The sequence below is a fragment of the Danio rerio genome, chromosome 16 (assembly GCF_052040795.2).
Source record: "Danio rerio strain M-AB ecotype USA chromosome 16, GRCz13ab, whole genome shotgun sequence".
Classification (NCBI taxonomy): Eukaryota; Metazoa; Chordata; class Actinopteri; order Cypriniformes; family Danionidae; genus Danio; species Danio rerio.
In genome coordinates this window covers 15701213-15714246 of record NC_141036.1, presented here as the reverse complement: position 1 = coordinate 15714246, position 13034 = coordinate 15701213, and the positions used below count along the sequence as shown (strand labels likewise).

The 13034-nt window shown below is 35.7% G+C and overlaps 1 protein-coding gene across 1 annotated transcript in view; it reads left to right on the top strand.

The window, feature by feature from the left end:
• Positions 1 to 13034, top strand: part of mrpl13 (mitochondrial ribosomal protein L13) — a 45181-nt gene that overhangs the window by 31692 nt on the left and 455 nt on the right.

Below are 13034 nucleotides of genomic sequence, written 5' to 3'. Positions count from 1 at the left end.
GTTTGAATCACAATCTCCAGATTTGCTGAATTGGTTGTTTTATCGGAGTGTAGCACAAATGTGCTGTTTTGTATGTGCGCTGGTGTCTTCGCTGCTCAAACATGAGCCTGATATCACACAGATCTTTATGTTTCTCTGATGTTTGCTTTGTATTATTCAGACAGCTAGAAGAGAATCCTGTACATATTAAAGATCAAATATTCTCAGACATAAGATGCACACTACATTGTAAAAAAATAATTATGTTTTTAAAAAAAGTTTCTCTTTCTACTTAATTCCATATTAATTTTAGCCTGTTATTCGCCATTTCTGAATGAAAAAACAATACACTACCTGTCAAGTTAGCGGTCATTTTTTTTTTTTTTTTAAGAAAATAATTGTACATCAAGGCTCAAATTGTGAAATATTTATTAAAATTGTAAATGACTGCTTTCTTATTTTATGCATGTTAGTTTTAAATTAAATTATTACTCCTGTCATTATTGCTTTACTATATTATTAAAAATAACAATAATAGTAATAATAATTCATATACTCTAAAGTCATCATTAAAATTACTGCAATAAATGATTAAAATAAATCATAAACAACTATTAAACAGTTATTTAATAGTGCAATAACATTTCCCTATTTTACAATTTGTAATGTATTTTTGATTAAATAAATGCAGCCTTGGTGAGCAGAATAAGCTTATTTTAAAACATTTAAAAATCCTACTGACCCCAAACTTTTGGCCAGAAATGTATATAAAAATATTATTTCAAGGTAAATGGTTTTTTTTTTTAATATTCTAGTACACACTTTTCGTAAAAATATAATAAATGGCTATTGGAGCTTTTTACAAAAAAAGAGTACTATTTTGTTTTGGTTGGGTAAATTTTAAGGAAGTTATTTTAAAATAAAAATTGAAAAAGTAATTTCTGGCCAGTTGTTTACACAACCACAGTCTTATGGAGGACTGAAAGGCATGGAGAAAAAATAACAGTTTCAATGGGCAGGTTGAAAATGATATCACTATTACATTGGTATAAACTGTGATAATAAAAAAGCATCACTATAAGCATCTACAAGTTCTTGAAAACCAAAACATTAACAGACATGCAACGTGACAGTCAGGGTTGTCAGGTCCTACAAGCATTGATAAATTCAATAAAAATAAAAGATACAAATTAAATAAAGAGTGTATCATTGTTTTCAGAGGAGTCTAACAGAATTCAAGTATACAGTAATTGAAAGATCAAATGTGAAATAACACTGCATAGTCGAGACAAGTCGAGAACGCATTTATGTAGTACGAGCATGCGAATCTCTTTTGCTTGCATGCCACTTTCCTCTGCTCATGCACAAAACTTCTTGCACGCCCTCAAATATACATTGTTCAAGCGCAGATCTTCTTGTGCACTCTGTAATATACGCTGCTGAAGTGCGATTTAGTGTGTTTATTTAACGAGTATGTCTCCAACATTTATCAGATTTGCTAGGAATATTTATGAATGTTTCCAAAGCCCCGTTTACACTGCCAGTTAAATGTTACCCAATTCAGATTTTTTTGCTCATATGTGACACAGATCGGATCTGTTTTATGACCGTGTAAACATGAACTAAAACACATGCATTCGGATATTTGGATATATATCGGTTTCAGGCCTCCTTTATATGTGGAAATATATCAGATATAGATCGGATATGTGATAATGCGACTGTCATGTAAACAGGGAGATCGGATTTATTGAGGCATTCCCTTATGTTCATCATTAAACTTGAAACAATGTGGTGCTTTTCCGCGGTTTAATGACAGAAAGAAGAGCGTGTATAGAGAGATTCCGACGCGGTAAACAACAACAGAGGAAACACAGAGGAGGAAAGTGGTCAGTCACCTCTCTCGTACCCACAAATTCCTCAGAATGGTGAAGGACATCATAAAGCATATTAACCATAAGCGCAAGCTGCGATGACAGCCCTTTCCCAACTCTGCCTCAAAATCATTTTAAAGTTGGGCGAACTTTGTGTTGTAACTTTTGCTTTTTGTCGCTATTAATACACGCACTGCAGGATACACATAGAATAACTTTATTCTCTCCAACACCAGTCCGCACACAGGCAAAGGCTACATCTTCAACTACACACACACATCAGGGCCATACCATTATATAAACTGCGTTGGGATAAATTTGGACTGAGCCATTCACTGCTTATATTACACTTTGCATATTTTGCAGAGCTAATAACAAGACAATTTCTTCCATCGTGGCTAGTGTGGCACAGATGCTAGAACCCGCCTTTATGCATACGCGACATAGTAAATTGTATTGCAAGTGTAAACGCATGAATTGGATATGGGTCGCAGTTAAAACAAAGTGTTAACAGACAGGCAAACAAATCAGATATAGGCAACAAATCGGAATTGGGCATCAAGACCTTACAGTGTAAACGGGACCCAATAGACCTAGAGAGCGGTATTAATGTGTCCTGAAGTAAAGTGAAATGGTTATATGTTGTGTTTGCTGGCCTCTCACATCACACACCTGTCAGTCAGCTAGCCAGTCAGTCAAGCACGTAACCTTAAAGGAGTTAAACAAATGACGCACAGCACTAATGCGGTTACAGAAAAGTTTGCGCTGTTGTAGTTCACTTACCTTTTAATACGTTTTGGTGCGATTTATCACCTGCTATATTAAAAAAAAAAAAACACAACTGAATGTTTGAATGGGAAGCTGTAATGTAGCCATGGCGAGATCCATTTTGGCATGGTGCCTCACCCATGGAAGAATGAATGTAGCGGAAACCAGGTTAAAACTCACAAACCTAAAACAAATGACTAAAAGTAACCCAATCCCATGGGTAACCCACAGACCTGGCAACCCTGTTGACTGCCAACTTCTGGTCTGGCATAAAATACTGTAAACTGCACGGTCACTTTGTTATTGTAGATCAGTGTGAACAGAGATCATTATGACGACGGTAATGTCTATTCGTGAAACTTTTCAAAACAAAGTAGAACTTTTTATATGCATCATAAATTTGTTGTCTTTTATTCTTTCTAGTTCATGTAATTTTAGTTTTAATGAAAATAACATGACCTTTTTTACATTTCTTGTATAGTTTTTTATGAATTTGATTTGTATTCATTTGTTTTTTTAATATGAATTTTAATATGAATATTTAATTTCCAATCCTGGCAGAGCTAATATTTAGACTTTGAGTTACAATCAGTACGTTGAAATAAAGGCCTGAAGTACTGCCTAAATTTAGACACCTTTTCTTGTTCATGATGATTGAACTACACAACAGCCTGAAGTGTGCTGGCCATGGAAATATCAGCAGTGATCAGATGGAGTCCTGAGGCACAGAGAAGGTGACACTGCTGTCCTGATGATGGATGTGTCTCTGACAGAGACCCTTTATGTGGGTCACTGTCATTACTCTGCAAGTCCCCGGGCCCCATGATCCCCCTTGGTCATTCTGTGGCTCTGTTTCTGACTGGACAGCGACAGGGTGTGAATTTTTAACCTTGAGATGAATTTTCCTTACTGCCAGATGACATGATATACACACACTATTGTTAAATTATTTGAAAGTCTCATGCTTGTCAAGGCTGTTTTTTTTATCAAAAATAGTAAAAAAAAAAAAAAAAAAGTGTTAGTGTTATTGAAGTGAAGTGTTAAGTGCAATTTAAACGTTTAATATATTTGAAAATATTATTTATAACTTGAATTGTCATACTCCAATCCTCATTAAGAGTGTGTGAAATAGGAATTCAACGATTAACTGATTTTACTATTAACCGCACATTAATTGGTCAAGGTTAATTAATCATAAAGTATTCGCTATGTCATGCTTCTTCATGGAACAAAACTGCTGCAACTACATAAAGTTATGCCAACTGTGCGCTAGTTTTAAGTTCTGAGCTTGTACACCGAGGCTAATATGCACACACACTGGGTAACCTGTAGCTGAGACTATTAACTAAGGGTTGTTCACATACTGTCTTTTGAGTGCGCAAGTTTATTATTTCCAATGGAGCTGCGCAGCCTGCGTGCACATATTGGGAGCGATGAGCACAGTGCTACGCTAACCAGGCGCACCTACAGTAGTTTAAAGAATGGCGTGAGAGCACCGCAAGTCACGTGACAAGAACTTACCGATCATCTTCATACTTTGTTTTAAATACACACATTTCTACTCCAAAGAGCAGAAACAAAATAGAAAATAGCAATTAATATTGTAATGTCGTTAATTAAAAGTGCCTTTTAAACAGAGGTCCTTTGACTACATTTGTTCTCTTAAAAGAGGTCCACTACAATATCAAAATTTAAAATTTAGTTAATGTGTAATATAGCTGTGAGAACATGCACAACATCTCTGAATGTAAGACGCTCAAAGTTCACTACAAAGAATGGATGCTCATTTCAGTTAATTTTGCTAACCGACAACCGCCGCTCATTAATCGGTTATTATCGGTTAACTGGTTAGATTACAATTAATTTTATATTAAACAAATTGACATAAAAACAAATAACAAGGGTTATAAAAATAAGAATAAAAAATAGATAAATCAGATAAAAATGCATTAAAATAGATTATAAGATAATGAAAAACAAAAGAAAGACATACAGTAATAGTGTGATATGTCGGACGTAGCACAGTGCTCATTCAGTAAAGGCACAGCTAAACAGATGTGTTTTCAGTATTCATTTGAATGTGCCTAATGTTGGAGCACATCTGATCATTTCTGGAAGCTGATTCCAGCAGCGAAGGGCATAGTGGCTGAAAGCTGATTCACCCTGCTTTGACTGAACTCTTAGAACTTCTAGTTTATATGATCCTAATGATCTGAGTGATCGGTTTGTATTCAGTCAGCATATTAGTAATACATTGAGGTCCTAGGCCAGGTAGTGATTTAAAGACCAGTAATAATACTTTAAACTCTATTCTGAATGTAACTGGGAGTCAGTGTAAAGACCTGAGGACAGGTGTGATGTGCTCTGATTTCTTGGTTTTAGTCAGAATCCTGGCTGCAGCGTTCTGTATGAGCTGCAACTGTCTGACTGTCTTTTTGGGAAGGCCAGTGTGGAGGCCGTTACAGTAATCCACCCTACTGCTGATAAAAGCATGAACAAGTTTCTTTAAAGGGCCATGAAACCCCCTCGTTTCAGCAGGGTGTTTTCACACCTCCACTTTGGAAAAAGTCAGAAAAGTGGGGGTGTCCAGCTCTGTTTAGGGGGGAGTGTCGGAGGAACTAAAGTGGGAGGGTGTGGGAGTGTCTATTTGGGCACGCGCGAGTTTCAGTCAAAATACACACACAGGAGAAAGAGATGGTGTTTAACCTACATGGACATCTGTAGTGGAATTATTTGCCAAATTATTAAATGTTGGACTTTAACTGCAGTTTGGCTCTTTCATTCAGGGAAATCATTCATGCCCCTCGCGACAAACGAGATATTTGATTCGAGGATCTGCTCTAAGCGTGTATTTTTCATGCAATGTTTGATACCGCACGAAGAATGAGAGAAAAAAAACTCAGCATTTCCCGGAAACTTAGATGCAGACGGCAGGTAGTGTCAGAAAGCCGCGTGTGTTATTCCGGTCACAAAATGCGGTGCTAACATGTTTGCACTCAGTGCAATAGTTAACTTAATTCGATACGAACAAACTGAATATACAAAGAGTACTGATCGCTCACTTACCAAATCTGTAGAGACAAGACAATCACCAGCAACTAGAGCCGCGTCTTTATGAAGAGAAGACTACATCCGGAATCCGTATCTCAGCGTTTGCAGATGAGAACAGCTCTCAGGTAAACAATAATCCCCCTTAGACACGTAAGTTATTGTTGTCGAGCGTCGCGTACACTGTTAATCCACACGTGACTCTGAGCTCTCACAGAGAGAAAATGAAAACGAAACTTAACGGCAGCAAACTATAAAAGCAACACTTCACGCTTGTTTTGCCAACACAACGTGGCGTCTCTGTGGTGTAAAGACGGTGACACTAATGAATATTAATGAAGTTGCACAATAGAGCGCGCTGATTGGTTTGAACCAAGCTTTACTCATGCATTAATGCAGCAGGCTGTAAGACGTAATAAGACTCACTCTGGCACAGACGTCCAGTCTGCACGCTGGAATACACGCTATTATGTCATGATCGTGACGCAGCTTCAAAAATTCGTTTCAAACAGGAAGTACGAATTTGCTTGAAATAACGCAAAAACAACCAATTTACACTTTTAAGTGAAATATAGGTGTCCTAATAGTGTTTTTAGCAGTGTGGGACACATATAAGACTGTCAACAGCTCAAAAAATGTGTTTTGGTGTTTCGTGACCCTTTAAGCCTTCACCCGAAAAAAAGCATCTGATTCTTGCGATGTTTTTGAGATGATAGTATGCTGATTTACTAAGTGCTTTGACATGACTATTGAAACTCAGATCTGACTCCAGAGTCACACCAAGATTCTTGACCTTATTTTCTGTCGTGTGACCCTTAGTGCCAAGGTACGCATTCACCTTGAGAACCTCGTCTCTTTTCCCAAATGCAATGACTTCGGTTTTCTGTTTGTTTAACTGAAGAGAGTTTTGGCACATCCAACTGTTAATACTACATGCACAGTTTCTAGCATTAACGGTATGTTGTAGCGAGGACGTAAATAAGAATGTAAACAACAGGAAATGCTGTTTGGCACTGCTAACAATTTAGCTACAAATTCACATTTATCTGTCAAACCCTGTTAGCACCCACAGTCTTCAGCAGCACATGCAGTGTTCTACATCTCAAATAACTAACTTTTTTTTTTATACTTTATTTATTTATTTATTTTTCTGACTTTTATTTGTGTAAAATTATTACTTATGTTTAAACAGCAAAAACTTTTTTTATTTTTATTTAATATTCGAAGAGAAATAGACTATTGTTTTCTTTTATTTTTATTCTGTGCTGTATTATGTATTACTGTACTATTTTTTTCTTATTACTATCATTATTATTATTGTATTATTTGGTCACTGAGCAGCAATAAACAACACTTTAAACTATCAGGAGTTTTCATGTGATTTTCTATACTAGTAGTGTTTTGAAATTAATGAATTCATAATAATTGTGATAATCATGAAACCATGATTATTCTTTAGACTTTATTCGTACAACCAAAATCTATAATCCTTGAATCCCTAATTGCGATATTGGCTAAAAAAAAAAAAAAAAACTTCTAAATTAATCTGATCATTACCAATAATTGAAACAATTTGAGTGCATTTTTGTTCAATCACTGATTATTATTTGTAAAATGTCAGTAGGTGTTGAAAAATCATTCAAATGATTCATTCAAATTTGTTTATTAATTTCAAATTAAATTAAATGGCTGTATATGAATTGATCATTTGAATAATTTTCTCAAATAATTTGTGGGATTTTCTTTTTTCAAAAATGCATTTTTAACATAATTATGTTTCAATGTCTTTATTTAAATGTAATGCATGCTAAAAAAAGCCATCTTGCTGGCCCACTTGGAGCACTGTGCTGGCATAAAAGGAAGTGCCCTAGATTGGTTAGATCCTATCATCCCAATCATAGTTTTAAAGTCACCATTGGTTAACATTCATCTGAGTCAGCCTTTTTGTCATGTGGCGTTCCCCAGGGATCCATCTTAACTCTATTCTTTGTCATTATGTATGCTTCCATTGGGTTCTAGTTTTAGACCTAAGTTTTAGGTCTGTCTTTCCGCTGTTATGCAGATAAAACTCAAATTTACATACCCCTAAAACAGAGTTCAAGTGAGTTGGACACTCCTATAGCCTGATTTTACTGAGTGGTATGGTATGCTTTTACAGTATGTTCCCTTCCACTGTCAAATGGTACTAAAAAGCGAACTATACCACTTTTTGGGTACCCTTTTGAAAGGGTACCTACCTGTAGCACAACAAAAAAAGTACCAATGGCAGGGCCAGATGTACAGCTGAACGCTATTGTTTACAGAGATATATTACTAGCTTGTGCACAAGCCAGGAGAATGAAAACAAAGGAGGCACAATTTTTAAAAACACTGCCTAGACATTACAGCATAATAATATGGTCATTATGCCTGTCTTGTCGGATGTGAAAGTCTGTTTGTCTTTGAACTTTGTGGATTTTAATAAGAGTAAAATTGAAATATGTGTTCGGCCCATCAAATTCTTCTGGTGCGCCTACAGTTAATCATGTTAAATCAAGCTTTTCTGTGAAGCATCAGAAAAACAATCTGGGTGTTATCTTTAGTGGCTTGATAATTGATAAACTGATAAATGCACTGGTCAAATCCTGCTTTTTTCAGCGTCGACTCTTAACAACTGTAAAACCTTTTTTTATTTAGGAAAAAAAAATTACTCATGCTTTTATGACGTCTAGGTTGAACTACTGTAACTCACTGTGTTTCAGGATTAGTCAGACAGCTTTATCCTGTTTACAGTTAGTTCAAAATGCTGCATCAAGGCTTTTAACGTGTACTAAAAAACATAACCACATCACACCAGTCTTACACTCTGCACTGGTTGCCTGTGCAATATCGTGTCACTTTTAAAATTCTTCTTTTGGTTTTTAAATCACTTAATGGCCTGGCACCTTTTTATCTGTCAGATCTGTTGACTGAACCTGGTCGCTCTTCTCGGTCATCAAACCAGAGATTATGATGCATCCCTAAGTCTAGGCTGAAATGCAGAGATGACCGTGCTTTTACAGTAGCTGGTCCTAGATAGAATGCTTTGACCCTCTATATTACAAAAAATTTATATAATCTCTGTCTGATTTTAATTCTAGGGTGAAAACCTACCTTTTTGATTTGCCAATTTATCCGTGAGAATTGTATAAAATGTTTAAATAATAATGACACTGATGAATTATGTGTCACTATTGAAACATTTTCATTACAACTGCTACTACTACTACTACTACTACTACTACTAATAATAATAATAATAATAATAATAACAATAATAATAATAATAATCAAACCCTTAAAATTTTAAAACAGTATTTTTAGTACTTTTCTTTATTATTAAATTTGATGTTAATGCTTATACCATTAGGGCCACATTTGCAGTAGATTAGCCGTTTCTATTTTTTTGTACAAACACTGAAGTTTTTAACTAATGTTCATGTAAATGAGAAGAAGCACTTATGGGATGCCATGTCAAATTATGCAGCGTCTCTCAGCTGCGTTCTTAAATTATTCTTGCATCAAGTTTCTTCATACAATGAGAGTATAAGTAATCTAAGGGGTGAAACCTTTAATTAAAATTTAATATGGCTGAAAACAAATCTCGACATTCGGTGCTTAATTATTTATGCTGTGTTAGAAAGTCACAGGAGCGACCAGTGCAATTAATAACTTTACAAAATAACCTATAGCCTAAGTCAACTCTGGCTTCGCTGGTCACAGAGGACTTTTTTTCCAGCTTTTATTCTACCTGCTCAGGCATTCTGGATTTCATTGCAGTATTCAAGAGGAAATCCACCAGACCGCTGGTTAAATAACACTAGCTGTGATCTTAGGTGGTGATAAGTTGCATATTTTAGTGACCGTACTGCTGTACAGTCTTTCTGACTGTATCACTATACTGTTAAAGATGTGCTAAATATTATCTCATCTAGTAATAGTTGTCTTATATGGTGTTTTTAATTAAAAATCAGCATATTTTAACTCCTTCTAACAAGGTTTTAAACCATATGTCAAGGACAACAACATTTTTTTTTCCTAATTTCTTTATCTGGCCAATACACCTGGTCAGTATTAGTATGGAGTATTAATAGCTCTTTTAATGGTCTGGTTACTCTTTCTTTTGTGGGACCTTGTCTTTATCATTTATTAATAACTTTCTCAATTCAGTGTGTGTCTCGACTGTGTTTATTATTATCTCCTCAGCAAACCTAATCTTGATCCTGCTGTTTAGTCTAATTTTAGACCAGTGTTCCATTTTCTCTTTTTATATAAGGTCTGAGAAAAAAGTTTTTATTCAGTTGCAATCTTATCTCGAAAAAAAAAAAAAAAGTTTTATAGTTTTATTTTTTAAAGACGTTTTACATAGATCACACACACTGTAAAAAATGCTTAATCTACTTAAATTAGTAAAAACAAATAAGTTGACTATTTCTTGTGTTGTGTCTTGTGTTTGCCCAACACAAATCGATTGTGTGTAAGCCAGTATTTTTTTAAATTGTTTTTTTAATTATAGTTTCTCAGTTATGATTGGTAATGTCTCCTATCTTGCCCCCTTGATTTCTGGTGTTCCTCAGGGATTCATATTGGGCCCAGTTTTATTGTCATTGTACATGTTTCCATTAGTGTCAATCATGTTAAACAATAAGGTCCCTTTTTTCATCTGTACGCTGATAATGTTCAAATGCTTTTCCCAGTCGCATCAAACTCTTCAGATACACTTTTTTAGTTGACAAAACTTTCTTTCTCTGATTGAAAACAAAAGTGCATTGTGTTTGGCAATTCAAACCTGTCCAATGACTTCTCTCCAAATCATCTCACTCCATCTACACATTTTAGGCATGCAGTTAAATGTCTGGGTGTGAATTTGGACAATAGATTGATAAATTAATTCAGTGATCAAGGCAAGCTTTTTCCAGCTTCGCTTTTGTGCCAAAGTTAAGCCTTTTCTGAGCCAGAGCGATCTGGTAAAAGCCATTCATGCCTTTTGTTAGCTCTCGTCTGGACTTTCAATGCACTTTGTTGGAATGAACCATAATAAAAAAAAAAGAACACATCACACCTGTCCTTTACTTACTTCACTGGCTCCCAGTTAAATTGAGAATTGATTTAAACCACTGTTGTTAATACTGTTACTGTTGCAGTAGTATTTTATGCAGTTAATGGCCTTGCACCTTCATATTTATGTGAGATTTTATGTTCACAAATTTAACATAACTGCCAGTCAATTGTTGCTGGAGGTTCCCAGATCAGGTATAAGCAATGAAGTGATGGTTATTTTGCAGTGGCAGGTCTAAAACCGTGGACTACCCTCCCTACTAAACTACTCCCTACTACTCATGGTCACAAATATGGCACCATTCAAAGTAGAACTTTAAACCTATTGATTTAGAATTGCCTTTGATATTCGGATGCCTGTGTGTCAGCATAGTGGCAGATTCAAAAACAAGACTAAAGGCTCGTACATACTGGGACGCTTTTCGTTTGCATTTATCATCAGTGTTTTTTCGAGACGTTTTTCCGGATTCAAACCCAATCGTTTTTCACTTGCATCGAGCAGAAGAGTATGCAAAATCACTCCATGCCATAGATGGCACTACACAACTTTAAGCATCTGACACCTGTTCGTAACACAGAAGAGGGAGACAGAAAGTTGAAATGCTTGTTATTAAAGTTACTAGCAAATCGAACAAGCTTGGATGGTTCAAGTAGAAGCTCCAGCTCTAGCGATGAAGAAATTATTATTGTTCACCATTGCAATAAGCAGCTCTACGTTCATATCTCCTCTGGGTATCTTCTTCGATGTGCACTCACATTGCCAGTTTTGGGCTTGAGCGCCATCACGTACTGTTTACTGTAACTTCAGTAGCTCAGTGCACATGAACAAAAGTGCCTGGTGTTTGAACTGGCATGAACGGACCTTAACGTCCTATGCTAATGAGGTAGAGAGTTACCAATGGGGTTTTCCTTGTACAAAGGGAGCGTGTCAATTAAAGTGCAGACTGTTTTTTTTTTTTTTTTTTTTTTTTTAATCAAGTGTGATTATTAAAGATAAAGTTAATACATTTTTAATATTAGAAGCTGGTAATATTTACAGGTTAAAAAGGTATTTTTGCGTAGCAAGGCCCCTTTAATGTGTAAATTAGTTTTATTGTTGTAAACATAAACTGTAAAAGATATGGATGTAGTATCTGTGACGTCACTCATAGGTTTCTGAAGGCAAACAAGTAGGCCAACTGTCACCATTTTGTTCAGACATGTCATCACACCCATTTGGGGTGACCAAAAAAGGGAAAAGAGGCGGAGCGTCAGTGGAGTTTCAGATGCTTACTAGCATTTTGCTTAGACGGGCTTTTCTTTGAGAGAAATGCTTAATACTTCATTACCTGCGACTTGTTTGTGTTCTGACCACATGTGCTTGGCTGTACACTATATCAATAAAGTGTTTCGTCTTTTAAAAAACACTGTTGTAATTCTTTAAGCCACCTAGCATTGTTCTTATGACATTTTTCTACGGGAGAAAAAACTCGAATTACTTTAAATATAGTCTGTTTTAATAAATACAAGGTTATTTATGAAATCCAGGCCTAACACTGTATAAAAACGTTGCAGATCACTGTTCTATAGCCTACAGCTAACCAATCTGTCAGATCCTGGAGTGCTTTACAGGTCTAAAGAAAAGTAGAAATGATAAATTATCTTCAGTAAAACAAATACATTAATAGATATGGTATAAAAGTATATAATTTCACTTACCTGGGAAATGGAGGCAACTTGAATAGTTTGTGAACACAATTAAGTGCACACAGCATGCTATACTATGTGTAATTGTAGGAAATAATTCAAAAAGGCAATTGACTGTAAAGCCACATAAAACGATACAAAAATATGATTTATATGCCGAGTTCAGCAGCTAATCAGCCGGAATCATCTGAGGTGACAAGACAGCGAGCACTGAGACACTCAAGTGGCCACGACCTTAATTATGCAGACTTAATAAAACTTAATATAAACAAAACGGATGAGTTATAAAAAAAATCACCCCCTCACAGTTGTCCTGAAGGGTAATATTAGCTCTTTGAATCAAAACCATCTTTTGTACCAGGCTGTAAACATGTTTTTTCAGCTGTAAAATTGGCCAGTTTATCACTGCAGTCAGAGAACATTCCTGCATCCAGCCTCCCAAAAAGAGAGTTGATGAATTGCAGTTTCAGTTACTTCCATATTGGCTTTACAAGGGAGAGCAGGAGGTTTGCTGCTTGGTTGTAAAACATTTTGGGCAGCCCTTTGGTTGTAGTAAGGTGCTATATAAATTGGTAGTCGATTGATAACTCTGGCAATATATTA